Here is a 12,005-nt window from a genome sequence, read left to right as displayed (position 1 = left end):
AGAGCCCACCCTGCTCAGGGTGCGGGCTGAGCGCACGCCTGGCAACCAGAGTCTGGGTATCTTGTAAACCCTGCGACCCACGAGAGAAGCAGGGCTGTACCTGGAAGCATGGTGTGGTGCAGGTGTTCGGAGGACCTCCCCAGAAGCGGGCAACGGGCTCCTCGTCCATCCACAGTGCAGAGGGCCACGGCTAGGAATCCAGCCCGGTTCCCTGTCGTCCCCACGGAGGCACCGGCTCCGGGCTCTGCAGAGAAGGGAGGGCCAGAGAGATGAGGGCTCTTCTGGTGGCCGTCACCCTCCCCAGATAGGCTTGCTTTGTTTAATGGCAAAGGTGGCGTACACGTTCGAAAGTTCCCGCTACTAGAATGAGGTTCGGGTCAGCACTGGGTGGATCCTGCAGTTTCTAACACATGGTCCACTTCGCAAACAGGGTTCTGGTTCCTTCTGGTTCCTTCCATCTGTGTTTGCTCTTCATCTCAAGCCCACACGCTGGGGCCACTCCTTTTTGCCTTCCCTCCCCATCCTGGGTGTAAGCACCTGGTGCCGCCTGGCCCCAGGGCCCCTTGCTGTGTCCCCTGCAGCCTCCTGCTGGCCACCCAGCCCCTGTACTGGGTGCCCAGTTTCAGCATGGACTCAACACAGAGAGGGAGGAGGCAGGCACAAACGTGTGTTCGCTGATGCAGAGAATCTTTTCTTGTGACGTTCAGGAGCCCCCCTGCTCCCCGCCCTGCAGAAGGTTCTCCCTGAGACCTGAACCTCCCGTATGCCCAGACAAGGCGTTAAGAAGACCCGCTTCACTTCTGCCCCCATCCCACAGCGCAGCCACCGCCGGTTGTGGCTCAGCAACAGGAAGCTTTGGGGTGATCATTTTCCCCGACTCTGGGGACTGAAGTGTTAGGCACTCTTCCACCACCCACAGGGAAAGGCCACTCTGCGCCCCGGAGCCGGCTCTGGGAGCCCCGGGCTCGCCTGTCGAGATGCAGAGTCGGCATCTGAAAACGAGGAGTACACACACAGCCACCGTGGAAAGCAGTTCCGCTGAAACGCATGCAGATCTGTGAACGGACGCTCTCGTCGTCGCTTTTAAAGAAAAAGGTATCCGACTTCAATAGAAGAATCCGTCTGTTTCACCCTGAGCAATAAGCCGAGATGATTTCCTTCTGCAAATAGCTGGGCTGTGATACGTGCAGGCTTGCACCCTCACGGAAGTGTGACTCTGCCTTCCATGAATCTGTACGTCCCTAAGATTTTCCTATTCAAATCCGACCAAAAACAAAAACAAAAAATTAAACACTGAAATGCAAGCTTGTGATAGAGGCAGTGAAAGAGCCGAGAGCAGGAGCAGAGCCCTTCTGAGGTAACATGCCCGGAAGCTCATCCCCCAAGACAGGAATCAGAACCACCTCTCCAACTGCTTTATGAGACCCAATAAAAACTAATCATCAGAAAAAATGAACTGGGAAAACACAAGTCCTAACGCCTGTTAGACTGAACAGACACCATGCCCGTTGCCGTAGGAGTTTGTAGACGCCTGCTCCGGTCTCCGTATGTCGTGAGCCTCCACGGCTGGCGGGCTGGCAGGTGAGCAGGAGAGAGGCTCACGGACGGGCAGCCCATGCTGGGTGCTGACCGGGGTGCAGGGGTCCAGCGTGGTGCAGGGCACGGGGCTTGGAGGCTGCAGCGGCCGCTGTGAATTACTCACAGGGTGTCACAGGGAGTGTCCCCGAGAAGCCGCGGCGGCCTGACTCCCAGGGCACCCCTCGGCCTGCCGGGCCGGGAGCTGCAGGCTCATCTCCAGCCAGCACCCAGTGCCGAACGAAAACCTGGGCCCTTTGTTCAGAACGCAGAACACGGTGCGGTTCAGGGTACTGAGATAGAAAGTGTTACTGTGTCTTCTGCTCTAGGAGGCGGCAGGAGGAGGGATCTCGGGGACCCAGCACCTGCTCCACTGCCCCACCCGACTTCTGTTAGAAACTGCAACTCAGAGATTACGTTACTCAGAACGTCAGCATGGCAATTGCAGCGCGGTTACCAGGCCTTCTGAGCGCAGGGCCCCTGCAGCTGCAGGGTCACGTGCCAATGACGCCGTCCCACCGACACCCCACCCAGATGGAGATTAGAACAGAGATTGCAGGGTGGGCTGGTCCCAGTCTCGTCTCTGACACCCCCGGGGCCAGTGTCGGGGGTGTGTTCCCTTGGTGTCCCCTTCCCCCGGTGGTGCCACCTTGACACTATGCAGCTATTTCACGTTACGTGCCACCACGTGAGCTCCCTTCCCAGAATGTTCCAGATGCCCCTCCCACTAACGCTTAGTCTCGGGGCTCTGAGCTCGTCCTTCAAGGCCGGCTTTCAGCCACCCCCTTCGCCAGCCAGTGTGGGGTCATTGCCACCAAAGGTGCGCAGGGATGAGGGCCAGTGGGCATGCCGCCCCGGCAGGTGGGGGGCTGGGCCGCACCCTCACTTGTTACTGCCCCAGAGGCCCCTGCCCCCCTTTGGAGATGTAACCTGAGTCAGAATTCATGCCCGATCTGCCCCTGACGGCATTGGGGGCCAACGAGCTCAGAGACACTGAACGTGGTTTTATGGGTCACCATGCCCACAGCCCGAAGAGGCTGGGGGTCTCGGGCCGTGGTGCCCGCACCCCACAGTGTCCTCGAGGCCATCAGAAGGAGCAGCGCGTGCCTGCCTCAGGCACTTCGTTTTTATAGTTTCAGATGCAGGGAAAATTCACATAACATGCTAAAGCGTGTGCTCGGGCGGCTTTTGGCGCCTGCACGATGTTCTGCAAGCACAGCGCTTCTCGTCACCCCATGCCCACGAAGTGCCACCCCAGCCCCTCCTCCCCTAGGCCCTTCACATTTGAAACGAGGGTTTTCTCTTTTTTTTTAAGATTTTTTTATTTATATATTCATGTTAGAGAAAGAGAGGGAGAGAGAGGGGCAGAGACACAGGCAGAGGGAGAAGCAGGCTCCATGCAGGGAGCCCGACGCGGGACTCGATCCCGGGTCTCCAGGATCACACCCTGGCCCAAAGGCAGGCGCTAAACCACTGAGCCACCCAGGGATCCCCTGAAACGAGGGTTTTCAAGTAGACTGGCTCCAGGGCACCTTTTAGCACTAAAATTCTAGAGCTAAATGTCTGAGAACTAGCACTTCCTCTGTGGACACGCGGGTTCCTTCGTTTGTTAAGCATCAGGAAGAAACCCAGCGCATCAAAGTCGGCTGTCACGTTATATTACCCGCCCGCTCCTCGCAGGTGACGGGTCCCTGGTCCGCGGACCCAGCAGGCCTCACTGAGCTGGCGCTGTCCCAGGAGGCACGGCTGAGTCCCGCGTGGGCCGCACGTGGGGTCGGCCTGGGGGTCTCCATCCCGCACCCACCAGTCTTGGCCGTGGCTCCGTCCCCCCACGCCCCCGCGGCCCTGGCGGCAGAGCGTCCATCGGGGCTGCTATGCACACGGGCGGGGGGTCATGTGCCACCCACACGGGCCCAGAGGCACACTTCGCCCTGTCCTGGGGAAGGACGCCCTGTGTAACCTGAGGCACCGGCGTCCGTTTTCCAGCACGTTCGGAGTCGCCTGCCGTGACCTGTAAGAGGTAAGCGCCTGCTGTGCACCTGCGCGGAGAGCCACCGGGCGGCGAGGGGCCCCAGTGTCGCGGGTCGAGGCGCCGGCTAAGGCACGGAAGGCAGCTGTGTGGAGATCCTTCTGGTTCCCGGACCCACATCTACCTCCTTCCAGGGCTCAACAGGCCAGGAGACGGGGCGCCGGGAAGGTGATTTCCGGCCCATCCAACGAAGGGTCTCCGAGAGCTCGGGCGCTGACCGGCGTGCAGGAGCAGTGCTGACCTGCCCACGCGCGGTCTCTCGGCGTGCACGCGTGTCCGTGTGCCCCCTTCCTGCCCAGGCCGAGGCCCCTACGCCGTGGTCCTGAACATCCTTTCCTCCCTCTGTTCTCTGGATCTTACTGACTGGTGATCTCCCGGGAGTGCCCGTCGGCTGCAGGCAGGGCTGGGACACACCGCGCGACCCACAGGTGGGTTTAGACTCTTGCTTTGTTACTGTGAGTAAACTAAGCACATGTCCTAAAACAGGCAGATAGGCCTGGCCAAAACATGTCCTTTTGCCTCAAAACAGTGGCGACTGAGAGCCCCGCCTTGGTCCGTGCCTTCTGCGCCAGCCACGGGTGCTCGGGTGGACGCACGAGAAGCGGGTGGCCTGTTGGAAAGCCGAGGGGGCCGGTGCTCACGGCATCCCCTTGTCTGACCCCGCAGACAGGTGCGTCCTCTCCGCCCAGAGAACCAGAGCCAGGCCCGGGAGCCCCGGTGGGTCACAGATGATCATTGCGCAGCCACGGAGCCAGGATCCAGCACAAGGAATAAAGCATTAGCAGCACCCCGAAACAGCCCCGGGCCCCCCGCCCTCACAAGTCAGCATTGCTCTGGCTGTACTGGTTTGCACTTAGCCCGGCGAGGCAGGTGGAGCGTCTTTCCGTGTCCTGTGGGCCACACGGGCTGCACCCTGTGCCATCCTCGGCTGCGCGACGGTGCCCTGCTGGCTGGCCCATTGCCAGCCCCCTGACGTGCAGACCACCTTCTAGACCCGTGGCTGCGCTGCAGCATCAGGTGGCCGACGCTGACCCAGGCGCGGCTGGAGGACCGGGTGGCGTGTGGACATCTCCCCTCTGCTGGAGGCTACCTTCGACGAGCTGTGAGGTTTTCCTGACGGACAAGAGATCCTGCCTGTGGACCGCGGGGTTGGCTCCTGCCTGAGAGTGAGTGCATGTGTGTGTGAGTGGCTTGCGTGTGTCTGTGTGTAGGTGCGTGTCTGTGTGTAGGTGTGTGTCTGTGTGTAGGTGTGCGTGCATATCTGTATTGTGTATGTATACGATGTGTGTGTGCTTGTGTACATGTGTGTGTATTGTGTGGTGTGTATGTGTGTGCATGCATGTCTATGTGTGCATTGTGTGGTGTGTGCTTACATGCGTGTGCATGTGTGTGCATCTGCGTATACGTGTGTGGGGGTGCATTATGTGTGTCTGTGTGTATACATGTCTGTGTGCATGTATGTGGTGTGTGACCGGTGTGTATGCATGTGTGTGCATGTCTGTGTGTGTGCGTGTCTACATGTATCTGTGTGTATACACGTGTGTGTGTGGTATGCGTACATGACCCCTACTGCTTGTTTCTCTGTTGGAACCCTGACGTAGACGTGACTCCCTGTATTGTCCACATGTCTGGACGCCGACGTATCTTATCTTTATAATCAGAAGAAGTAACAAAACTAATTTTAAAAGTTGGGGCTAACACCACAAAGTGAAGAAAGCTGCCCCGCCGGCTGTTGTTTCCTGGGAAGCTGTGTTTGCAGTGCGTGTTTCCAGGAGGCGGTGTGGTAGCGGGCCTGCTGAGCCCGGCCCCCCCAGAAGGCCTGCTGAGCCCGGCCCCCCCAGAAGGCCTGCTGAGCCTGCCCCCCCAGAAGGCCTGCTGAGCCCGGCCCCCCCAGAAGGCCTGCTGAGCCCGGCCCCCCCAGAAGGCCTGCTGAGCCCGGCCCCCCCAGAAGGCCTGCTGAGCCCGGCCCCCCCAGAAGGCCTGCTGAGCCTGCCCCCCCAGAAGGCCTGCTGAGCCCGGCCCCCCCAGAAGGCCTGCTGAGCCCGGCCCCCCCAGAAGGCCTGCTGAGCCCGGCCCCCCCAGAAGGCCTGCTGAGCCCGGCCCCCCCAGAAGGCCTGCTGAGCCCGGCCCCCCCACAGAAGGCCTGCTGAGCCCGGCCCCCCCCCAGCAGGTCTACTGAGCCCAGCTCCCGCCCCGAAGCAGGTCTGCTGAGCCCAGTACCCCCCGTCAGTGACCTGGGGCATCACCAGCCCTACAAGCTCTCCTTTGGAGCCCCTCGTGCTTGAAACCCAAGCCCCATGAGGGCAGCTCCCAGGAGCCTGGAGGCAGGATTTCAAACCTGACAGGTCGACTGGTGCCATCCATCCATCCATCCCTTCATTCATCCATTCCCTCAACACACACACGTTGCCAAGTGCTGAGCGAGTGTGCAGATGGCAACAAACAGGGTGACCCTGGGCCTGCACCCACGGGCTGCGCTCTGGCGGGGCCACCCACCCCAGTTCAGGGAGGCCAGGCTCTAGCAGCAGCTCGCTGGGGTGAGGGCGCCGCAGAGGGCACAGCGTTCTCCAAGCCAGGTGGCCTTTGTTGGGGGGGGGTAGTTGAGCCAAGAACTCAGTGACGTGGTGAGCAGACCCAGGGCAGCTGGCAGGCCACCAGGATTGGGGTTCTCCAGACAAGCAGGGCCAGGGGAGGGAAACAGAGGGGTGTAGGGATGAGGAGGGGTGGCGTGGGGGTCGAGACAGCCCACTGGCTTCAGAGAGGGCTTGAAGCCCCGATGGAGGGCAGTGGGGACAGGCAGACGGGAGGTGGAGGCCAGCGGCCCCGGGCACAGACACCTCAGGGAGGGTGCAGACGTGGGCATGACCAGGACGAGGCTGCTGATGGCAGGCCAGGGGCCGCCCCCCCTCCTCCGGGGCTGGCGGGCACGCAGGGCTGCTCCCACGCAAAGGCTGGGCCCAGGATTGGTTTCCTTTTGTTCCAACACAGGCAGGATTCTTTGCCGCCACCAGAGGGCCCCCGGCGCTGCTCCACAGAAGGACCTGGGAAGGCCGCTCCCCTGCAGGGAGCATCCGCCCTGTTAGGGGGTCCCACTCCCCAGCCCACCCCTCCCAGCACCTTCCTGGAGGTATGGGCTGTTCCCTCGGCCTGTCCAGTCGGCCTGTCCTGCTTCCAGCGACCCAGAAGCCCAGAGGCCTGCAGGCTGACGGGCAGGGAGAGCGACCAGGCTCAGGCAGGGTCACCCCTCCCCCTAGTGAGGAATGCAGGAACTCGGGTTACCATGCGGAAGCCAGGGGGTACCCCCCCCACCAGGGCCCCAGCCTGCAGCCACCTCCAACTGCCTCCCACCCGAGCCCCCTGGTGACGGGCCTTTAGCGCCTCTTACACTCTCATCAGGGACACGAAAATAGGGGTCACATTCACCGGTGACATTCACAGTCACCGGCCTCATTAGTGAGGGGAGGGGGTTCCCTCAGTCTCAGGTCACCGGCCGCACTGGGAACCAAGCTGACCTGAGGCAGGTTAACAGGAGACAGAAGACGAAGTGTCATTACCTGCTGGCGAGGCCCAGTAAGGACATTGAGGCCTGGGAAGCAGGCGAGGCGGGCAGTTTTTACAGCTCTTCCAGGAGGAGACCATGCGGCCCAGAGGGATTGGCGGGACAAAGAAACCACTCGGGGAGCCCCGGGCCGTGGGGGACTCCAGCCAGTGGGGGCTGGGGCACTGCATTAGCAAAAAAGTGACCAGGGCATTTGCACAGCCTTCTGGGCTCTCGAGGCCCCACCCCTGGTGACAAGGAGGGGTCCCCTCCCTCCTGGGACAGTGAAGGCACCTTTACTTCCTCCTTCAGGGGACACGGCGGGGGGGTGGGGGTCTGGGTCCCTCCTGCACACGCTGGCTTATGAGTAACTTCTATTCAAAATGATCAATACCCCAAAGGGGCCCATTTTGGAGCAGTGTGTCCGTGACCCCTGCACCTGCTTCACCTCCACCCGGCCAGGTCATGGGAGCCCCGAGAAGTCAAGCGACTGCACACGGCAGGTTCCCCCGGGATCAGCTCCAGGGAGCACTTGGGGACCCGGGTCCAGCCAGGTGACCCATCCCAGGAGGGGAAGGCCTGGCCTCCGCCCCCAGCTGTCCCCTACCAGCTGGACCTAAGCAGAGGGGGGACACAAGTGCCAAGAAGGAGCCCAGGGTGGCTGGTCGCCCGCCCATCTCCTCAGCGGCAAGATTTTATAAATCTAATCGCCTGCTGTCAAAGGGAAGAGAAATGAGTAAGAAACTCAAGTTACCAGTAACTTTTATTTTTAGAAACGGCAGCATGAAATGAAAAATGAAGTCTCTAGAATACCAAGTAGGGGAAATGATAAATCGATGCCTCCAAATTATATGAAATGCAAGAAAACCGTCCAAGTGCCAGTGACTCAGAGGAGCCCGGGGGTGGGCTCTGAGCAGGTCCGGGAACTCCTGGAGGGCTTTCAATTCAATGACGAGCCGAGGGTGTTCGTGACGCCCCCCAGGACAGATCCCCTCTCCCCCAGAGCTTCCCGGATCATTTGCAAGTGCAGCGTGGGGAGCCGGAAGGAAGCCTTAGCGCTCCTCGGGCTCCCAAATCCAGCTGTGACAGAGATCCAGGACCCGCTCCCGGAATGGGGACCCCGGCGCGGGCGGCAGAGGGCGCCCTAAGGGCTTTCAGGCCCCGGCCAGGTGCTCGGGTGGAGGGCGCAGCTCATGGGCCCCACGGGGCACAGTCGTGACACGCCGTGGCCGCCCCTCCAGGGGCTCGTTGCCCGCCCTGGACACCAGAGCACATACCCGCCCCCCTTTGAGCCCCCTTCGTGTCTTGGGGCCTCCGTAGGGCCTTCGGGGCTTCCCGCCAACGATGCCCCATGTGTGCCCCCCTGAGCACAGGCGGTGGCTGTAGTCGCCCGCACCCTGCCACATTGGGCCTGCGCGCCCTGACGGTGGGGACAGGCGTCCCCTCGGGGCTGGGGCATCTAAGGGCCCGCGCTCGGCCCCCCGGGGCTCTTCCCCGCAGTCAGCCACCGGAGGGGAAGCGGAGCCCCCCGGGGTGCCAGCGCGGACCCCGCAACTTGGGAGGGCAGGGGCGGCCGTTCCAGAGCTGGTGCCTGTGAGTCCACGGGTGGGGGTGGGGGTGGGGGTGGGGGCCCCGATTCCAGGAGTGCGTCGTTTGGCTGAGGGAGCCCCGGGAGAGGTTTCGACGGCAAAGCTGAGCCCGGAGAACAGCGATGCGCTCGGCAAGCGGGTGAAGGGGAGCAGGGGCCCGAGGGCTCAGAGCCTGCGCGGGAGCGGAGCCAACTGCAGGGGGGCCACACGGAGAGGGGCCACGTGCCGCCAGCCCGGCCCCACGGGTGACGCGGACGCGGCCACCAGCAGCATTTCGGTGAGCTCCCTGGGCTCCGGGGCCGCCCACTGCCTCGTCCCGCCTCCTTCAGAGACAGGCACCCCCGAAGGAGCCGCACACCTGGGCGACGTCGCTTCTCGCCGGGCGCAGCAGCTCTATTCTGGAAACGTCTGCGAGAACGAGAACGCTGAGCTAGCCAAGAGCGAGCCCCCCCCCCCAGCTCCCCCAGGGGAAACGCAAGGCCGTGCCTTGGGGCCTCTGGTCACAGCGGGGTCATCCGTCAACACCTAACCCGGTCGATGCGCGCCTCCCCCTAAAGACGCGTGTTGCACGCGCAGTGTTGGTGCGTTGACGCTGAAGCCCCAGCCGGAGGCATCGCCACGTGCCCCCGAGTGACACCTGTCTACACCCGCGCTGTCGCTGGGAGGCGCGCCCCGATCGCCCACCCGCCCGCACCTGCCGCTCCCCAGGGGCCATTTTACATGGCGGCGTCGCCAGCAGAAGGTGCAAAGACGTGGAACACACGAGGTGACGCCAGACAGGCCGTGGAAGGGACCCTTGTCTCCAGTGGGGACGAGACGAGGCGGGGCCTCGGCCGGGAACGCACGGCTCCTCGGTGGGCGCCCCCGACTGCGAACGGCCCCTGGGTCCCTGCAGGGCCGCTTGGGGGCCCCTTGGGAGGGCCTGGAAATCACCCCGGGCCCGTTCCCGTGGGAGCGGCAGGCCGACAGCCCCCAGCCTCGGGGGGGTTCCCGACACCCAGATCCGGCGGGAAGGGCCCCGAAGGGCAGGGCCGCGCCCAGAGACCTGGGCTGGGGCACCTCCTGGGGAGCAGACTCGGACCCACTCGGGAGCACGGCCCACCCACCAGGACCCCGGGGCGGCCTCAAACCCGCGGCCTCTGTGTTGTCACTGTGCCCAGCTCCAGGCGGGTCACGGCCGCCCCCCAACAACCCGCCCCCATCTTGCAGGAGGCACAGGGAGACAGCGATGTGTCTCTTCCTCTTGTCCATCGACACCTCGAGAGACAGCCAATCTGGGCCTGGTAGGGACCCCTGGGCATCCCCCCACCCCCCGCCCCAGTGCAGGGACCACCCCACAGCACCCAGAGAGCCCTGGGCGTCCCCCTGCCCCCTACCCAAGTGCAGGGACCACCCCACAGCACCCCCAGAGCCCTGGGCGTCCCCCACCCTCCGTCCCAATGCAGGGACCACCCCACAGCACCCAGAGAGCCTGGGAGTGTGGTGCCGGGCTGGTCGGGCATGTCAGGTGCCACATGTTTCACGTGTGAGGTGTGGGAGCCGGGACACGGGCATCAGGATGGCTCCGGGTGTCGCCGGCAGGTTCCCCGCAGGGCAGGTTCCCAGCAGTCAGGCCCTGAGCCGGAGCCCAGCCCGCAGGACACGCATCAGGAGGTTCCCTTGGGACCAGCCGCCCAGGGAAGGCGGGGCCCCGGGAGAGGTGGAGCTGCAGCGCGGAGGGGACACGGCCTCAGCACACACCTCGCACCCCCAGATCCCAAGCAACCCCACGGGGCTGGGACATGGGCCACAGCAGCCAAGCCTGCCCTCCCTCCCGGGTCGCTGGCACCCCTTCCTGGCGGGTCATCTGTGGGACCCTTAACCTGCCTGCCCAGGATTTCCACACCTCCTGTGCCCCCCAGGTGCACCCCCGGCCTCCGCTGCACACCTGTCCCACCCTCTGACCGGTGGCTCAGGGGCTCAGGTGCCTCCAGCCCTGGAGCTCAGTGTGTGGCTGCCCAGGGACCCCAAAGCCCTGCCCGCAGGAGGCCGCTCCTTCCCCTCGCTCTGTAGAGGAGGACAGAGTGGGGCTGGAGGGGGGTCGCCACGCCCCTGAGGCCGGTCCCACAGGTTGAATGGCCCCCCATCCTCCAAGCTGGGGCTTTTCCCTCCTCCCCCAGCCCAGTGGAGCATCTCCATCAGGCCATCCCATACCCCAGACGACGGGGGCGGGGGGGGGGGGGGGGGGCGGTGCCGGGCAGCGCATGGCTTGCTGGCCCTCTGCTCCCGCCCGGAGCAGACACGCTCACCTGCGGGGGCTGTCTCTGACCCCCACCCCCACCCCCGACGACCATGGCAACAGTGTGACAGAAGCGGGCCCGCCCCGAGCCGCCCCGGGCCGCAGCTCATGGGCAGCTGCTCTTCACAAGGTACAGGGTGCTGCGGTCCCGCAGAGGGCCTGGCCGTGACCCCTGCTCGCATTCTTACCGCCCCCCCGACGCCCGTGGTAACCTGGGGTCTCTCTGGGGCTGCAGGCCCCCTCCCACTCCGGGCACCCCCGCAGCCGTGGCCTCCCCGTCCCTCCAGGCCTAGCACAGCCGCCACCGCCAGCCTGGGCTCCGCCAGTCTCTTCATCTGAGGACACGCAAAATGCAGTGCGTGGTGCTTCCCTGGGGGGGGGGTCCCCGTAGACCCCCGGCTATGGGGTGCGACTAACGCAGCCCCTCCCTCAGTCTTCTTCGGGCTCGTCTCCCACCTGCTGGAGCTCGGGCATCTTACCAGCACTTCCAGTGGGCTTTGCCACTTCTTGCTTATCTCCCTGTGGCGTTGTGTCCTCAGTGTCGCGTCAGTGTCGCAGCCCAATGTGCTATTGAGATGCCCAGGTCACCCCCGGGCTACGTGGGGGCCCAGCCCTGAGCACAGCACAAAGGTATATTGTCATGCATCCCCCCGGTGACTGCAGACTGCTTCCCTGTGGGGAGAGGAAAGGAGGCGCTGGCCAGCTCGGGGGGGCAAATGGTGGACCTAGGGGGGTCACCGGCTGCACCTGTCGGGCCGGGGACAGTGGAGGCTGCCCCTTGACGTAGCTTGTGGGGCCTCCTGTCGTCCTTTCTCAGGATTCTCCTGCCTTCTGCAAGGGCCAGGGTGGCACAGCAAGCAGAGATGTGACGGGGGCCGTCGCCCACCCCCCTCCCCGCGCCCCCCACCCCCACGCTTCAGCTCCTTAAGCACAGAAGCTAATTCCCGCCGTCACCCTCCGCAGGGGCACATGCAACATTGTATTTCCCATCCTGCC

Source organism: Vulpes lagopus, chromosome 20 (genome assembly GCF_018345385.1).
Source record: "Vulpes lagopus strain Blue_001 chromosome 20, ASM1834538v1, whole genome shotgun sequence".
NCBI classification, from domain to species: domain Eukaryota; kingdom Metazoa; phylum Chordata; class Mammalia; order Carnivora; family Canidae; genus Vulpes; species Vulpes lagopus.
The sequence above is the reverse complement of the archived record's forward strand: the minus strand, read 5'-3'. Positions refer to the sequence as shown.